This window comes from Varroa jacobsoni, unplaced genomic scaffold, assembly GCF_002532875.2.
Source record: "Varroa jacobsoni isolate VJ856 unplaced genomic scaffold, vjacob_1.0 scaffold_184, whole genome shotgun sequence".
Lineage (NCBI taxonomy): Eukaryota > Metazoa > Arthropoda > Arachnida > Mesostigmata > Varroidae > Varroa > Varroa jacobsoni.
In genome coordinates this window covers 174,365-191,572 of record NW_019213086.1, presented here as the reverse complement: position 1 = coordinate 191,572, position 17,208 = coordinate 174,365, and the positions used below count along the sequence as shown (strand labels likewise).

General features: G+C 42.9%; 1 long non-coding RNA gene across 1 annotated transcript; it reads left to right on the top strand.

Annotated features, from left to right (window-relative positions):
• Positions 1-1,326: 1,326 nt before the first annotated feature.
• On the top strand, positions 1,327-8,241 carry LOC111272273 (uncharacterized). The gene is made up of 3 exons (XR_002687421.2): positions 1,327-1,530; positions 4,164-4,393; positions 7,436-8,241. It is a non-coding gene; the product is annotated as an uncharacterized LOC111272273 (long non-coding RNA).
• The last annotated feature ends 8,967 nt before the right edge of the window (positions 8,242-17,208 follow it).

The following is a 17,208-nucleotide window of genomic DNA, read 5'->3' as shown; positions in this document are numbered from 1 at the left end:
GATTTCCATTATATTTACCTGATATTTCTTTTGGGGTCGAAACGCACGCACCAAGATCTCCTAGCTGCCAAGGCCCATATCAGAGAGATCTCGGCCGATTCGGGCCTGTCATTAGTTCGACACGTGCATGTACGAAGCGCCAGAACAACTGACCACACTTTTATCGATGTATTGCAAAGGACAACGTTTTACAAAATTGTGAGAGTGCTATTTTCTGTTAACGTTAGCATGTTTTTCTCCCTAGCGCTTGCATAGATTTCAGACGATCAATTTAAAGCGTCTGAAGTCGCATAAACATTAACGGTTGTATTAATGCGTATTCTTTTCTACGTATATGCCGGGCATTTTATTAGTACTTAGAGACAGGCTATATAGTGATACGATTCAACGGTTACTTCTTTATTAGTGTTCCAACAGGGTCAATATTAGGTCTTTCACTAATACTAACATTGTACATTTCAAATGCTCACAATAAATACTGTGTTTCGGGGGTTGATTCTCACTGGTTGTTTAGCACTTCATTCACTGCCCTACAAAAAAGGAACTCTATCAGTGAAAAAAACTTAGCACTCACGAACGATTGCCGTTCTAGTAGCCAGGACGGTTGCAGTAGTATGACCACACGCACGCACGCACGCACGCACGCACATGTAGGTATACACCTGCAATACTTTGCCCCGTGCCCGCGAGCTTTTCTGGCACAATATATCTATCACAACCTATTTTTGCAGTGCCTTTTTTCCTCTCAGGACTCTGTGTGCCCCGAGTCCCATACGGTCCCGTGGCGGGCTCCGGGGCCGTCTGACCGCTGCTACTAGTGGTCATTTCCTGGAGGCAGCGGTGAAGGCAACGTCGTCGTCAGTACCCCATTGGCGAAAACCAGCAGTAGCTGCAGCTGGTAGCTTATTACGTAGCGGTCGGCGACCAGGCGGACGGAATCTAAGAGCTGCAGTTCTGAGTTACCCCTCAGCCCGAGCAACCGTGTCCGCCGACTAGGCCAATGTGCCGGAAGAACGACTGACTGCGTTAGCGCCGCCGAAAGGCGTCGGCTCGACGCAACTCCACTTAGCTACTGCGATTGCTGCTACAACCATTACTATTACGGGGCCAACCAAGACAGCAAGAGGGTCGGACAGATAGAGCACGGAGGGAGAGAGAGAGAGAGGGGGGGGGGGGGGCAAGAAAGGGATCGAGAGAGTGAGAGGGAGAGCGAGAGATCCGATAGTCTGCACCGAAGAACACGGCGCGATTGCAGCGACACCCCAACGGTACATTAGCTGGCAGGAAAGGGCTTAGGTAGGGGCTCTTACGTTCCGACCGTGCTGGTCGAAGTTGAAATCATCTACAAACGTTAGACAAGGTGGCAATGCTTCGGCCGTGCTGTACAAGCAGGCCTGTCGAAAACAAGATCGTTGCCGTCGTTGAAGCCGACAATTGACTACTACACAAACCAGGAGGTTTTGGGACCACTCGAAGACGATCGTGAGCTTATTTAACCGATACAACGGAGCTGCTCAAATACGTTCGGAGGTACGTATACCGCCGAACATAGCTCCAGAATAGCATTTACGGAAGCCACTGATGGTCTGGTATTTTAAGTTTTCTATTCGAGACGATACGTGGGAAATGCCTGGCAAGCTATAAGCATGATGTAAAAGCATTGGCTTACGGTTGCTATCACGAACGTTTTACATGCTGCGTTCTCCACAGAGTTGAAGCTTTATATTACAATAGGTAATAGCTTTCCTTTCGTACAATAGATTTCAAAAAAGAGAGGTATTTCCTCATCGAGATTAGCGGAACTGGGCAGTTCATCCATTACGACTGCATTGTACAGGGTGCATTTTTTGTCTCTACTTTTTATACTTACTATAAGTTTCGTTGTCGCTATCGGAACTAGGTATATGAATATATTCTATCATACCTTCATTATGTGGCAGCTATTAAACACAAAGTAAACTTTTGATTTGTCAGCTACCATTGCCGCAACGGTGCTACCATGATACTACTGTCAATCTGATCTGGGCAGGCGGAGCGCTGTAACGAAGAAGCTTTCTATTATCGCTTTGTTTGCCATTATTATTAGGAGGCAATCCAGCATCTAAAGGAAATAAGTCGGCTGTTATCGGAAACTATTTGTTTATTGCCGTCTACCTAAGTGACAAGCAGTTTACTCTTTCAGATATCAGTTTTGTACTCTGGTCAGATAGTTACATAATTATTAATACTAGTAAACTCTGACGAGATTTTTCTGTGCCCTCAGTCAGTCAGTCAGTCAGCCAGCGATGTTGACCTCATTGTTTATGGATAAAGGAGGCGTATTGAAATCTTCTAGAGCTTGTCCATCGGAACGTCTTCACTGCAAAATGCGTGTTACATTGTCGTAACATTCAATAAGCCAAGCTTCTCAGGTTAGAAGAACTCGTCCTTATTGATAATTGTACAGTTATCCAGGTTGGCGAATACAACAAAAATGTATGTCTCTACAAAGAAAATAGTACTTTACACTGCGTAACGCACAAAAACAGTTCAATTTAGCTACATTTAACTGGTCGGTATCAAACTTCCCTAAGCGGTAGAGTATTGAAGTAGATCTACTGTGCAAGCTGTGATAATTATAATACGTTCTGCTTCAAAAACAGAGCATTCGGGAGCGAGGGGCAGTTAATGTTAGATTACGAAATGTTCGATAAAAATAGAACAACTTTTAGAGACAACAAACAATCATTTTTGCACTCATGACGGAATTTTTCTACCTCTAGGGAGCTTTTGTGAACGCCGATAAACGCACTCTCAACTTATCGTTATAGAACTACTCAGAAGCGTTTGGCTTCCCTCTTACATTTACAGTGTGCTTAGATATACAAAACATCTAAGATTTCAAGATAGCTAACGCCAGAAGACTACCAAATAAACGAACAGAATTTATTCAGGCTAGCAGTCTATGATGAACCAGACAGGCACCGTTTCACCAATGAAATCCACGGTGCGTTCTCCGCATCGTTACGGTACTGGCATGAACAAAGCTATCTTATGCCAGTTAATGTGTGGCAGTAGCCAAGTCTGATGCACATGGTTTCACAGTTACGTAGCCCGTCCTTTCTGACGGCAGTAGCGTCAATCGATTGGCTGCAAACGGGTTTTGCCATTACAGTTCCATGATCAACACTGAATCGTTTAGGGAGTTTAACTTAGATATGATCTATTATTACGACGCTAATACATGCGCTGTGATGGAATAGATCTGAGTCAATCAGATCGCGTAATCGACCAATACTATCTTTAGTACGTTTATGCATCTAGTGTCTGGGCGAGGCCGTATTTGTCTACTTGTTCACGCCAGAAATCAGATCAGGCTTGCACAAGTAAGTGTAAGGACGAATAAGCAAGCGTTCATTCGATGCGAAGTCCCGAAGGCCTTCCCTGCACCGCCGATATACGTTCTTGTCGCCACCAGCATCATTGAACTACAGCTTGTGCACACGGAATCAGCAAACAAAAGCTAAAATGAATGAGCTCTAGCCACTATCTATGTACGCCGAATCTATATCGAGTTAAGGCATAAACATATTTTTACACTTATCTATCTGCGTACATGCGTGTCCGTAGAGCCAGTGGTTTATCTGTACATGCATATGTGTACATATGTATCATCACAGAATACACTTTTTAAGTACGATCAAAGCTGTTTGTCGGTTGAGCGTGTTTAAACTAGGTATTGTCGCTAGATTGTAAGCTGTCAATGGACGCCAATGTAGCTGAATCACGCTTCGCCAAACCTGATAACGGACTCGAATGAAGATATCACGCAACGGGAAGCTGCTGCTTATGAAACGCGTAACTGATCAGTGCATGCTCCCGCCTCTGATTGCCATAACGCTACTGTTTTAATTAACGGTAGTCGAAACACAACAGTAATAATGATAATGCTACTGGCCAGATAAAGCCAATTGGCCTGTCATTCAAGGATGACAATGACGAGAGGGGAGGAACTCGTAAAAAAGACAAATGTGTATGCCGGGTACTCCTGTTTAACCGCCGTCACACATGCACTTTTACACGATAAGCATTGGTTGAAATAAATGTTGTAACCGTCAATCGGTGCCATAAACATTACAAGTGATGATGAATTATAATTTTTATTATTATATATTTTTGTTTAGACAGATGGTTGAGGAAGCGTACAAATCAGATAAAGCAAGCGAGTCTTTGTTGCTGGAGAGCTGCTCCTGACTGCCGCGACGGTTTGTGCGCCTTTCGGTGTTGTGACTTCATGAAAATGGGTGCAAAAAACCGATCCTCTTGCTATTCTCATGTAACAACCCCTAGGGCTTCCGAAAAGGGTAGGCCGAAGGACCTATACTGGCACGTATGTTGCTCGCACGGGCTGAAGGTACGTCGTGTCCACAGAATGAATAGGTACTCAAACAAATGTATTGAAGCGGGAACGGGCGTAACGGATATCCTTCTGGGCGATTACTAAAAACGTATGGTTCTGTTTCGTCGGACGCTTGTTTTTCTGCTGTTATCATGATCGAAACGACTCGAATGACGAATGTATCAGAAATGTGCCTAGAGCACTGGGCTAGGTTAGAATACACTTCGTACCAGGGCCGAGCATAGAGGCTAGTTCTAGCCCTTTGGCTTGTTAGGCCAATTGGCCTAACAAGAAAACACTTGGTGACAGAAGCTCTCAGAAATGCACATTTTCACAGGCTACGCTATATTGTACCAGGTTATTGTGAGGATCACTTTTTGAAACATAATTAATTATATAGCTTACATTTACAGGCACAGCTCCCTATTATGAATGATGACGGAGCTGAATTGGCGGATTATTGTTGTTATTTAACGAACGCATGTTCGCTAATACGCTAAGAGGCAGGTTGCCAAATGTTAAGCCACATTAGAATAAAGCTTATCTTAACGAGTGGCACCGATTTCCGATATGAAGATGACTCATATACAAGCAACTCAAGAAAATTCATAGCTTATTTATAGAGGCTGTAATAGACGAAAAAGAAGCGTACACCGACGTCAGGCAAGCAATTCGCTGGTTGAGGTCAGTCGCCGCTGCTATTCATGTTATGGCAAACGTATAGCTTCGAGTAACCGTTACCTCAGTCATTACGTGCATTCGTTGTACTTTTCTATTTGCCGAACTTTCTATTCTGTTCTGTTTCAACTTGAAGCTCCGTACCATTATCCGTGCCCACGTGAGAACGATTGCTCATACAAGGCCGCCGTACCCCATCACAACCAGCTTTTGTCGCAGACTTTCAGCTAGTATAGTATGGTGCGCTGCGGTAGCTTAGACTATGCCTGGCGACGGACCCCGCAACCGCGAGCTCATCATTGTTCGTAGTTCTCAACCTTAATCTTGGCTCCGATCTGCTCACGAAACAACGAACACAAAGGCGGAAAGGGAGAACTCTCTCTCTCTCTCTCTCTCTCTCTCTCTCTCTCTCTCTCTTTTTTTTTTTTTTTCTTTCTATCACTGTTTTGTCTCTCTTTTAGTGGTGTCCCATCGCCAGCATACCCCTTTCCACACTCACGCACACATACAAACACAGAAACGTACATACGCGGACTTCCTATCCCTTCCATCCTGGCAGCCGCGCACCCTTCCCTCTTACATTCACCCCAGCCTCCGACTCGCCCGTAAGAGAAATAAACTGAATTGCTACGAGTGGGGTTTGGTGCAAGTATCCAGGCGAGGCAAGCAAGTGCCCTGTACCCCGTCCTCCATGCCCACCACAGCCCCCGCTCCCCATGGAAGGAGGAAGACGGCCTTTTGGAAGAGAAACGCTGCGGAAGATAGAGATGAAGCTCCAGTCGACGACGGCCAGAAACGGGCCAGTGGATGCTGCTACTACTACTGGCATGGCCGAGATAGTCGACTCGCGAATCGGCGCTCGGAGACAATGGAGTTCTTGGCTCAGTGGTACTCGGATGCCGGCAGGACGGACAGACAAGCGGGGTGAGTGAGGTCAGTAAAAGCCCCGTGCTGCTTGTGGGGAAACTTGCGAAGTGCTGGCACAAAGAGGGAAGAACGGTGACAACGACTAGCGACGTGTGTTCCCGTGCTATCGCGTCCCCCCTACTCTCACATCCCCTGCAGCCTGGCCAGGCCATCGTAGCCCCGGGAACTCCGATGATAATGGAAAACGACTGCCTTGAAAAAGAGCTAACGAAATCGACAGAAAACGACAGACCGGCAGACAGAGGACACCGCTTTGAAATGAGCTTTCAAACAATCAGATATTCGTTTCGTAGCCGCTTAGGAAGTAAATATACTTTAGTCTGTATACTGATTTAATGGAGACAGTATAGCAATGATCATTACACATAATTTCGCCTAGCAGTACTAATAGTACGCTATTCACAAACCATACAAAATTATTTGTCTGTATATGATATGTTACTGTTATACGATACATTTGCCTTTAACATAGTACAGCATTGCTATAGCTTTAAAGAGATCTCCTCTGTCTAAATTAGGGTGTAAAAATTGCTCTGTTCGATAGGTCAGTGATAGGGTATATGTATATATTTATACTTATAGTTCATTTTTTTGCATATGTATAGAAATACCGATGTAGCAAAATTAGAAGAGATCGATGAATAACAAGAAACGCTGAACTGTCGGTGTTTGATCAAAGACTGGGTGACGATTAAATTCGAGAAGCCAGCCACATCATTTAAGTCATTATTTTGGGTTTTATTGGCTAAAAATCGTCCCATCTTAAATTTCTGTGGCCTTATGTGGCCGCTTTTTACTCACGACAACCCAGATGGTAGGCGTATGCCGCTAGCTTTATCCGGCTGGGCTGTTCAAGATCGATTTCAGCAGACGTTGTTAGTACCATATCTCCTGATCAGTCCCAGATGACTACGACGTGAGCCCGTCACTCCGCCAATACACCGTTGGACCCTGTGCGATTCCCTCATCATAAATACCTCCCCGTTCCGCTCAATCATTGGCGAACTAACCAGCAACAATGACCAACCGATATCCACGATTTTCTGGACATATATTTTTATTCTGATAAATACACACCCAAACGGTAAGCGTTATTTGAAAATAAAAGAGGAAAAAAGCATAGAGAAAAACGCATCTCAGAGGACATTAAACCTTGACCAATATGCCGTTTGCCATTCAACGTTTTGATCACTATTGAATCTGGACTGTGATAAATTGTTTCCATTGGCTCTGACTATGAAATAGCAGTTACACATATACACATATACCTTTACCGAACGGCAATGTAACCTTCGAAACTATCAAGCTTTCTCTGATGGGCTGTGTATGCTTCTTACTATTCTTGTTGCTCGTAAGCAACGATAACAAATCATTACGGCAGCATTTTCCAATTGCATCGAATTGTCCAAACTATGCCATTTTAACTATTGGCTGTACGTAAACTGTTCATAGGTAAACGGTCGCTGTTTTACGGTTGGCAGCCCTGCAATCGATTGTGAGCAGTGACTCTGAGACACCATACGTTAGGAACCTCACCTTGGCCTGTTCGAAAATTGCGGTTCTTCTCTCGAACGGAAAAAGATCGCCAGATACTCAAAACAGCCATGTGCACCCTTCAATATAATACTTGTTTGTACAATACTACATACAAGACCGATAGGCACCACTTAGAGGCTAAAAAAAAAAAGATAGTTTTCAAGTCTGCATTTATCCAATTCGACAATGAAAGTAGTAGTAGTAGCTGCGCTAATATACTGTTGGAGGACAAATCTACCCCACTACACCTGCCCCTATAGCATAGTGGATTGTGCGTTGGAGTTCTAATCCAGGGGCCGCGGGTGCGATCCTCACCAGGAGTATTTCTTTAGAAACATAGCCAATAACTTAGTCAAAATCCCTTCCAGTCGTTAAATGATGAACGAAACAATAAAGCCAAGTATATCAACAAATCCCATACATTCCGAGAAGCTTAGTATTCAATGCATTTATTAAACTAAGGGCCTTATACTGCCTCATTAGCCTTTATCATATATGTTCCGTGAAAAATAACTTACTATAATGAAGCTACTATTTAAATTTCTAGTTTGACTGCTTGGCGTAGGAGAAGTTAGAAACTACATTTCGGCGTGTAAAAATTTAATAAGTCGTTTAGTTATCTTATGGAAGAATTCTGTGAATCTAAAGCTGGCCTAGACCTTACTGTCGAAAGACAAGAGTTTCTGCATGTGTCAAAGTTTAATAAACCCCTTTAAGTCCAATTGAGAAATGTGTCTTGTTTGTGATTAATTAGAGCGAAGAAGTTGTTTATTATTTTTGCCATAAAGATAATGTGTACTTATACATGAATATAGTATAGTATATATATATATTGTTCTGATGACGACGTCATCACACAGACTACGATAAGCCAATGATTGCAGCGTTTAGGTAACCATAGAATATTGGGCATTCTTCAGATTAAAAAGCACAAACTTTACAAAAAAAAAAAATTCAAATATAATTTATCAAATTTGTGAAATGGGAAACTTTAAGCAATTCTCGCAGTGATTTGTCGTCGAAAGGACTGAAATCTTCCAACATGAATATCCTCGACAGGTCCGGTAATATCATTTGCAGTACCATGTGAAGCAATTTTAATGTAACGAAATAAAGAACAGTTATATTCAGACACGATCCAACTTAACTGTACATTAAGCTGATATCCAGATCTTTACCAAATTTCAATTGAAAATAAAGCCCGCTACTCGACGATTTTGAATCTGGCACCCCCACTCAATCCGCTAGGCAGGACTCCACTTATTATTCGCTCTCTGCTGTTTATTACTTGTAGTTTAGTAAGCAGCTGCATGTATTGTTAGTCCGTTTGATCTGCTATATTAGATTCTCTATAAAGCCGCTGATTCTTCGTCCATGTTTCAATATGAACTTTATTTCCGAATCCACTCAAAGCTGCAAACATTCTGTTTTAATGTTTGAGACCATTTTTGTTACTTTCTTTTTTTAACTGTCAAAATGTACTAACTGTAATCTATCTATTGAAGTTAGGCACAAGTAAGCTGTATAACCCCGACAAGCCGCTGTTATCGGGAGGAACCACCCGCACTTCATCGATTGAGGGCTACAGATGCGGAAGCACTTACTGGGGGTATTATATAATTAACCAAAGGGAAAAAGTGGAACTCTTGCGTCGGGGTTTGGCCAGGATTATCAAGTTCCCCGGCCTCTGTACGCTAGGCCTTCTACAAGCCCTTTCAACTCCGATAGGAACCTGTGACCTCTATAGTTCTTGGGAAGAAAGGAGTATTAATCAAGAGAAAGATAAGCTTCTACACACAAGCCGTCGATGCAATCTATTGTCGATGGTTTTTTCTCGTAGCGGGGCCCTATAGTAAGCCGTCGCATTGGTAGAGCGTGGCTGTTATCTTCATTATCGGACAGGAGTTCCAAGATGAAATTTTCATAAAAAAACAAACCTGTTGTTCACCTCGTAGCCCATTACGATGGTAAAGTGTAGTCAGTTTGAAACAGCCAGACAGCTCAAGTTACGAGCATTCTTAGCGTGATTACTCGATGGATAACGCTTGCGAAATCCAAATGTAGTTTTACATGTATTAAATGGGCATTGATATGTCCAGGGGAGTTGGGCCAAAAGTGGAAAGTCTAGAGAAAGCAGGAGATATGAATGCTGTGCTCAGTAATACTTTTAAATATTTTATTCAATGCTATCTATCCTCTGTACTTTTCGATTCAACTATCATTAATTCAAGACAAATCCTAGTTTAGTACGAGACTTTGCTGGGGAAGCCTAACTGTGAGTTGGTCTTGACTGTTCTTCTTTTTTTTTTTTACTGAACGCTATTATACGTGATTTGCACATAGTAGATACATAGTGAATAGGACCAATCGAGTCCTATTCACGGAAGGGTTCTATCCTGCGGCAATAGGCATCCATAGGATCACTGTTATATTTTTAAACGGAACTGGGACGACACTTTTGTCTATAGTCTACCATATAGAAAGAGCAAAACATGATAAATGCACGAGCGTAGTCGCGGTCGACAACTTCAGCTGCATCTGGATTTACTTCTGTGAATGACCTTTTTTCTCGAGTGGTTATTTACGCTTTGGAGAATACACTGTATCATCGTTGGTATGAATTTGTGCATTGCGAACTCTGACAAGGGTTCTGACAGAACTGCAAAGTCACGCTACGCTGCGTTTCCACGGAGACTGCAGGTAAACGAGGAATAGTGGCCTAAAGGCAAGCAAGTGATCTTGATGAGAAGATATGTTCTCCACGTTTCTTTGGGTCCCTTTCCCTCTTTTGGCCTGCAATCTCCGTTTTCGTCGGGTGGGTCGTCTCCTATATCGTTGAGTCGTTGCTTTCGACTTCATGAGGTTCCGCTGCCCCTGATTGGCTGATCCCTGTCTGCCTTCCCGCTACCTCGATCGCTAGCTCGCACCAAGCGTGTCTAGTCCAATCGGCTATGCTCGCGCATTCTGCTAGACGATCTTTCGTCTTCGAGCGTGTGCTACAAAGGTGACGGGTAAAACAGAACAAAGGAGGGCCCAGCAGCAAAAGGCGGTGTACCTCCAGGTCGTTCGCTGGGGCTCGGTCGGTTTATACAACGGAGGCAGCAGGATCCTCTTCACTCTCTACCACGAAACCAGGTACAACTAAATGATGTGATGGGGTGAACGCGACTAGTAAAGGAAGGAAATAATCAAGATGCATTGAAATAGCACTCATCGACGAAGCGCTACTGTCCGCCATCTCCGACTTAAGACACCGCTTGTTTTGCGTTCATCGTTCTTCTCCTCAATATCATTCACCATTCAATACGAACATCATCCCTCTAATAGTCAGGTCATTGAGTGCCCTCAGATTCCTAAAGAAATAACAAGGAAGAAGCTCAAACAGTGTACTGTTTGCTATTGCCAATATTTAACCGCGTCTCACACAGTTTAACAGTATTTGGTATAATAGAGATTTCCTTAAGTTATCTTTACTGAGATGGTACTCAGTTCAAATTGTCCGGTCAAGTGCTCAAATTATATTGGGAAACTTGCTGGAACACTTACAGATGGCAACTCAGTTTTTCGTAATGTTAATCTTGTACGATTTTGAAAATCTACCATTTAGGCAATGTCGTGCACTCGTTGCAGCACAAAATTAATCCCAACGTAACATTCTCCTTTTAATTGTGGTGCACAACGTCTCCTAAAGGCATAAGATAAAACAGATATAAAGCGCAATACGGAGGGGTAACGTGTACTTTGGAAACATGGTTTAAATTACGTCTGCTTAGCAACTACTTCTCTGATATGGAAAACAATCGTGGATTGAACTTACAGACACACTGTCTGAGAGCAATCGAACGCGCAAAATCTATCGTAAACCACAATCTATATGTGGATTATTTCGAATAAATGTTATAGTATATATAGTATAGAATGCCACCATTGTCCTCATAGACCGAGTCTATATGTACAGCTCCAGCATGCTTCAACAAAACGAAAGGCACTCCGATCTAAGTACTAGACTTCTTAGCTATCCCGTGTGAGACTCGAATCTATTTTTTGTAGCGGCCCCCATCGAAGATTTTGCTGCAGTGCCCTGTCTGATCGGACTGCTTGCTCATGCCCCTACAGCAGCGTCTGTTATGTTTCAGCAACGAGCTATTATGATGGACAAGATATGATGGTTCGTCGTTGATGCACTTTTCGTGTTGACCCTCGTTGAAGAGGGTCGTTTGCCGTTGTTCAGATTTCCGCCGTTGTGCTAGGACGAAGTGTTTCCACAGTGTGCGCTTGTCATCGTTATCAGACTGGGCTAGCTTGGATATCTGGTTACCAACCTCGGGTGGCTTTCGCGTTCGAATAATTTTGTCCTATGCCCTGTACAATACCGTAGTAGATTCAGTAAATTGCTGACTTCAGAGCCTTAGCAAGAGAGGTCATAGTTAGAAGTAGGGCCACCAAAAAGTGATCAATTGCGAAAACCATTCCCTCCATTAATTTCACTTCGTATCGATTCAGTCTCCCTCTGTGTTCCGAGTTTTACGTACACTATATCACCGTCCATCGATCTGATCACCGGGTCGCAGCACGGAACAAAGTATGTCTACGTCCGAATTCGAACCTAAACCAGAACGTGTCCGTAATATTAGCGAGCAAACGCGCTACCCACTAGTCTATCACGTTCACGAAAGTCTTTGAAAATATCTCCGATTCGACAAATAGCAGTACGTAGACAGGTCTGACTAAATAGTCTGGAAATTCAATTGGTTGAAATCGGTGTCCTTAGGGAATAATTATTTTCGTTGGTAAATACATGTAGATACGTGTGTAACACCAAGTCTTTATTTTGCACTGACGGGTACCGAGGTATTACTAATAGCGATGTTAATTATCTGTGAATAAATATTTGGGGTCTAGTTGTTAGGGTGTGAAGCAGCCTTCGCAATGGGACCTAAAATCTTTGAATATTTAAAATAGGTTTTGATTTTATTGCTTACATAAAAAAAGTCGTTTTTATTTTCTTGCTTAAGCAGCAGGCAAACCGCACTTTTCTTTCTGACACTTACTCGACTTTCGTTCGGGTCTATTTTCAGTATAAAGGGCCTCATGCACAACCTCAGCGACGCTCCGCCACGATTTATCCTTCGCCTCTGGCCTTTGCACATAGTACCCTCGACTATCGTTGAGGTCTTCGTGTGGGCGGGCTCTACGTTGTATTTTTCCACAAAAGGCAGATGGGTCATTAGAAGTCCAAACCGTTTGTCCCCTAGAAAATGTAAAGGCGAAGAGAAGGGGGCTATGGAAAACAAGGGTTCCCCACAGCCGTGCACATATACAACATACAAACACGCATGTTGCATGCTTGTATCGAAAAGTACGGACGACTGAGTCTATTGTTTGTTTAGAAAGGAGCCCGTTGAGCCATTGTCGGCAAGAAGCTCCAATCACCACTATTCAAGATTCGGTTGTAGATGTATACTGCCGTCATTGGCATGGCTGTTCTCTTATGTGGAATTGTTGTATGCTAGACCAGAGAGAAACGTGCATCGTATTGGCGAGATAACGTAGATATATGTACCTTAAATGGTTAAAAAGTGTAAAATGATTACATCAATAGTGGATACAACCCCAGGAAATACGTGATCTTGTCTAAGGGAACCAAATAATAAGGATTCAGTCAGCCTAAAAAAAAAGCTTAAAAATTAATTAAATACGCATAACTCTTTCGTACATGTGCTCATGAAATCCTTTAAAAACCATAATATAAATAAACAGACGGAATTAATCCCACAGAGAAAGAAATTCGTTGCCGCATTTTGTGGAATATTTTTGGGCTTACGTTTTGTTAGGAAAAAAAATTATCGCTGTTCCTCTAATTATCATGAATAATAAGACTACTATAATAGTAACAGATGTGAGTTTTCCCATCATACTTGTAAATCTTTGACAGTATTTCAGGTTGTTCAATACAGTATGTATATTGTATAAACGCCAATGTATATAAATGTAAAGGTTGCATACAAATTCTACACAGCTGCTGTGGATAAATTTTCCTAGTACGATATAAGTGTACATCTGCTGAAAAACTGTGTTACACTGGAGGTTACACTGAACAGGTGGAAGAACCTGTACCTCCATGACTACGTCTTTATTCTGCTCAGATTATTTCTGTTTGAGGAAACAGAAAAGCTAGTGACTTCTAACCTCGTAGGTCATTCGGTGACCCCAACTGGGGTGAAGCTAGGCAGAAGAGCTGTCTAATTACGAACGCGCAAGATACACCCCACTGCATCTACCTCGCCGCTCGCAATTTGCTGTGTACGTGGGTTTTTTCCAATCTCGAGTTCTGCGACGCCTGTTGCACTACGATTGGCAGGAACAACAATTTTTGTATGGACTCGAGCAATCACACGCGGCTGAAAATCTTGTTCATATATCCATGTACGTAGACTGTACATCGAGGTAATGGTTGAGAATTGCTAAGCGCTGAGACTACCTGCGCGGCTTCAGTGACGATAGCCGGTGTAGCTTCTGACAGGGCAGACGATTAGAAAATATTAGAGGAGGTTAACGAAGAAAACAAAAACAACACCAAAAAATTTATTGAAATTTTAAAAGAGAACGTCTGCCTCGACGAACTTATTGCGCTCCGCTTCTCGTTTTTTGATTGCAGGACATGAACTGACTAACGGCGGCTCAAGAAGCTCCAGGCTGCCGGAGCCTGCGGTTGCCTAAGGCGACCACCTTCACTGGGATAGCTATCTTCCGAACGGAGCAGCACCCAAGCACAGGTTAGACATCCTTGCTGCCCCACGTCTAACCGCGAGGTGCTCCCGACTGAAGATCTTCCTTGGACCCCTGAGCTACCTTATAGCTCCCACAACATGCGAATAGACCTCAGTAGCCGATCTCCTGCTTCTCTCTCCCTTTCTGTCCTAATGCTCTCTGGAGGCGCCTTTCCGATAAACCCAGGGCTCCCCCTGTCTCTTCTAAAAACACGCTCTTGTGTTCTATTTCCAAGCTTCCCAATGGTTTAGTGGGGTTAGGCTTAGGTAATGGAATTCTAGCCGAGGAGAAACGGCGTGCCGTCTATTGCGTCGTCAGACCAAGGCTAGCGAACATCGAAGGTAACGCCCAATGCTTTGTGGAGAAAAGGTCGGCGAATTAATGTCAGCCCTGGTTGTTACAAACATCCTAACATGCATAAACGCTAGCGGGTGCATTCAGGATAAGGCCGTGAGTAGGTAGCAGATTAATGTGTTTTTCTAACATGTCGGTTTAATCGCTCTGGTATATACAATTGGTAGAGTACTGATATAGGTATAGGCCTACCATGTATCTAAGCCTGACCCGCACGGTGGATGCTGTTAAGTACTAAGCTGTTTTTTATTATTCCAACTGACTGGAAAATTTAATGATAGAAGAACAGTACCTAAGCCTCTGAAATGTATCATAAGTATTTAACTGTACTTAAAGCGGCTTTTATCAATTTTGAAGTGGCCAAGAACATCGCTAAGGTGTTCGAAGTTAAATTTATATAATACGACCTTCGAGTTGAACCGTCTCTCAAACGCAATATGGAAGCTGGTTGAAAGTTAAACATGAAGAGGAAATGTACGTAGCATCGCATTTAACTTGACGGATTTTTTAGGCAATCTGCAATCATCACGCGTCTATGGTTGTGCCTGTCTAAGAATGGTAGCGTCACCCAGTATATTTATGGGTTCTTCGTGTGGAACCTCACTGTGAAACGGTTCCATTGCATTCGTTGAGATCTGCCTGTTACCATTGAAAAACTCCTTTTTTCTATAACTGTTCTAAAGCGATTTTATATTGAAAAAAAAACAAAAAGCAGCAATACTACAGCATTTGAGCGTTTTAGTACTTCCACCTTATGCAACATACGACTTACTATGTCGCTTACATTTGAAGCTTAAGGAATATTTAAACGCAGTCCCTTACATAGTAGGACAAGTACCAGTCCTTACTATCTGTCTGCTCCGGCACATTAATGTTTAAGCTTTCTTCTAGAAAAAGTCATGTTGCACGGTTTGCGTCAACAGAAAGCAAACAGGACAAGTAGAAGTTTCTCGTCAAAGATGAAGTTCTTACATTTTATAGAGCACAACTTTTTGGAAGCGAAAACTCTGTCGTAGAGTTACGCATATAAAATAAAGTCGATAGGCTGGATAGACGTAGTCCGCAAATTAAAAATGTCGCAACTTTTGCTATATCTACAAGCTGAAATGATATTTGACTAACGTACGTTTAAGCGTGTTACGTCTGTCTGATTGTTGGCTTGCATTTCGAGCCAAGATAGCACTGTTACCAGCATGCGTAACAGAGCAAGAGATTCCCTCTGTATCACTTATTGAAATCGATTTCGATATTGGTTCGTGTAGATAACTGTAAGCCATAATTGATCTGGGAAAAAAAAAAGCCATCCAAGCACCCCAAGGGGAATCGCGTTCAGGTTCATTAAAGGCGCTTAAAAATTTTCCCATAGCCAAGCTATGAAAAGATATCTTTTGTATGATCTAGCAAGAAAAACAACCGGATGGAAGTGAACGGGGGTGTCGTTTTAAAAATGTTCGTATGAAATTGTTTACTTTTCTGACACCTGCAGCTGTTGCAGCCTCGTTAAAGAAATTTTCGAAATACTACCGGGATCTGTAAAAGTAGCTGCTGTTATCCTCCTCAGCTCTGAATCGGCTGAGTTATTTGTCCTAATGATGCGACGGAATTTGTTTTTCGTGGTAAATATTGGTAAATGTTTGGCCACAATGGCGTACAATACCCAAGTCACCGAAGCAACCGGAAACAACAGCTCGTAGAGTTCATGCAGGATCTATGTGAATAATACAAGAGCATGTTTACAATGAACGAGAGATTAAAAATGAGCATTGGGCCGTGACAGTTGTGCGGAGTATGAGGATCGAAGCTGCAGTACGATAAGTCGACGAATTTTTATCTTCTACGAAAAGCTGAATCGAGTCAACGTGAAACGAAATCGACCCACTGGGGTTCCTTCGCTTTCTGGAAATGGCCGGGCCCAATGCCCAGCCCGGCAGATTCAGCAGGAAGCAATAGAAAAGCAGAAGCAATGTAAGCTGGTTGTCGGGCGGTCGCCGGTCAATCGTTACTTGAAGAAGTCGTCGTCGTCGTCGTCGCTGTCGGGCGTTTCGCCTTTACCCATAGTCACTGGCAGTGTAGCCAAGATCCGTAGCTACTTGAAGGACGTGAGTTCGAGCGATACTTAAAAATTGCTTGCGGACGGAACCTCATCAGGCCGTCCGGTTCCTACTACTTCTTCTTGTACCTATCTTGTCGTTGCCCACTCCTATGATCTCCTGAATCTTCAAGTGGTCCTCGAACTTCTTTGAGCAAACCTATTGAGGACAATGATCTTAATTCGATTTTTACGTTACCTCCTGATTTTTTCCTAGGGTGGGAGTAAAATCTTCGTAATGAGATATATATTCCCTCGCAGCGACTATTTGACCGGCGACGAATACTCCTGGAATAGCATACGCATGACCGGTGCTGGTTGGTGGTTTATAGCAAAATCCGATAAGAGCCTGCTAGAAAAAAGAAAGATAGGATGTCGTGAACGGCTTTTACTTTGTAGAAAAAAAAAATCGTAGTGCAGCTGGGTCGCGCATGAAATATAATAACTTAAATGCTCAATTGAACCGTAGATAAAC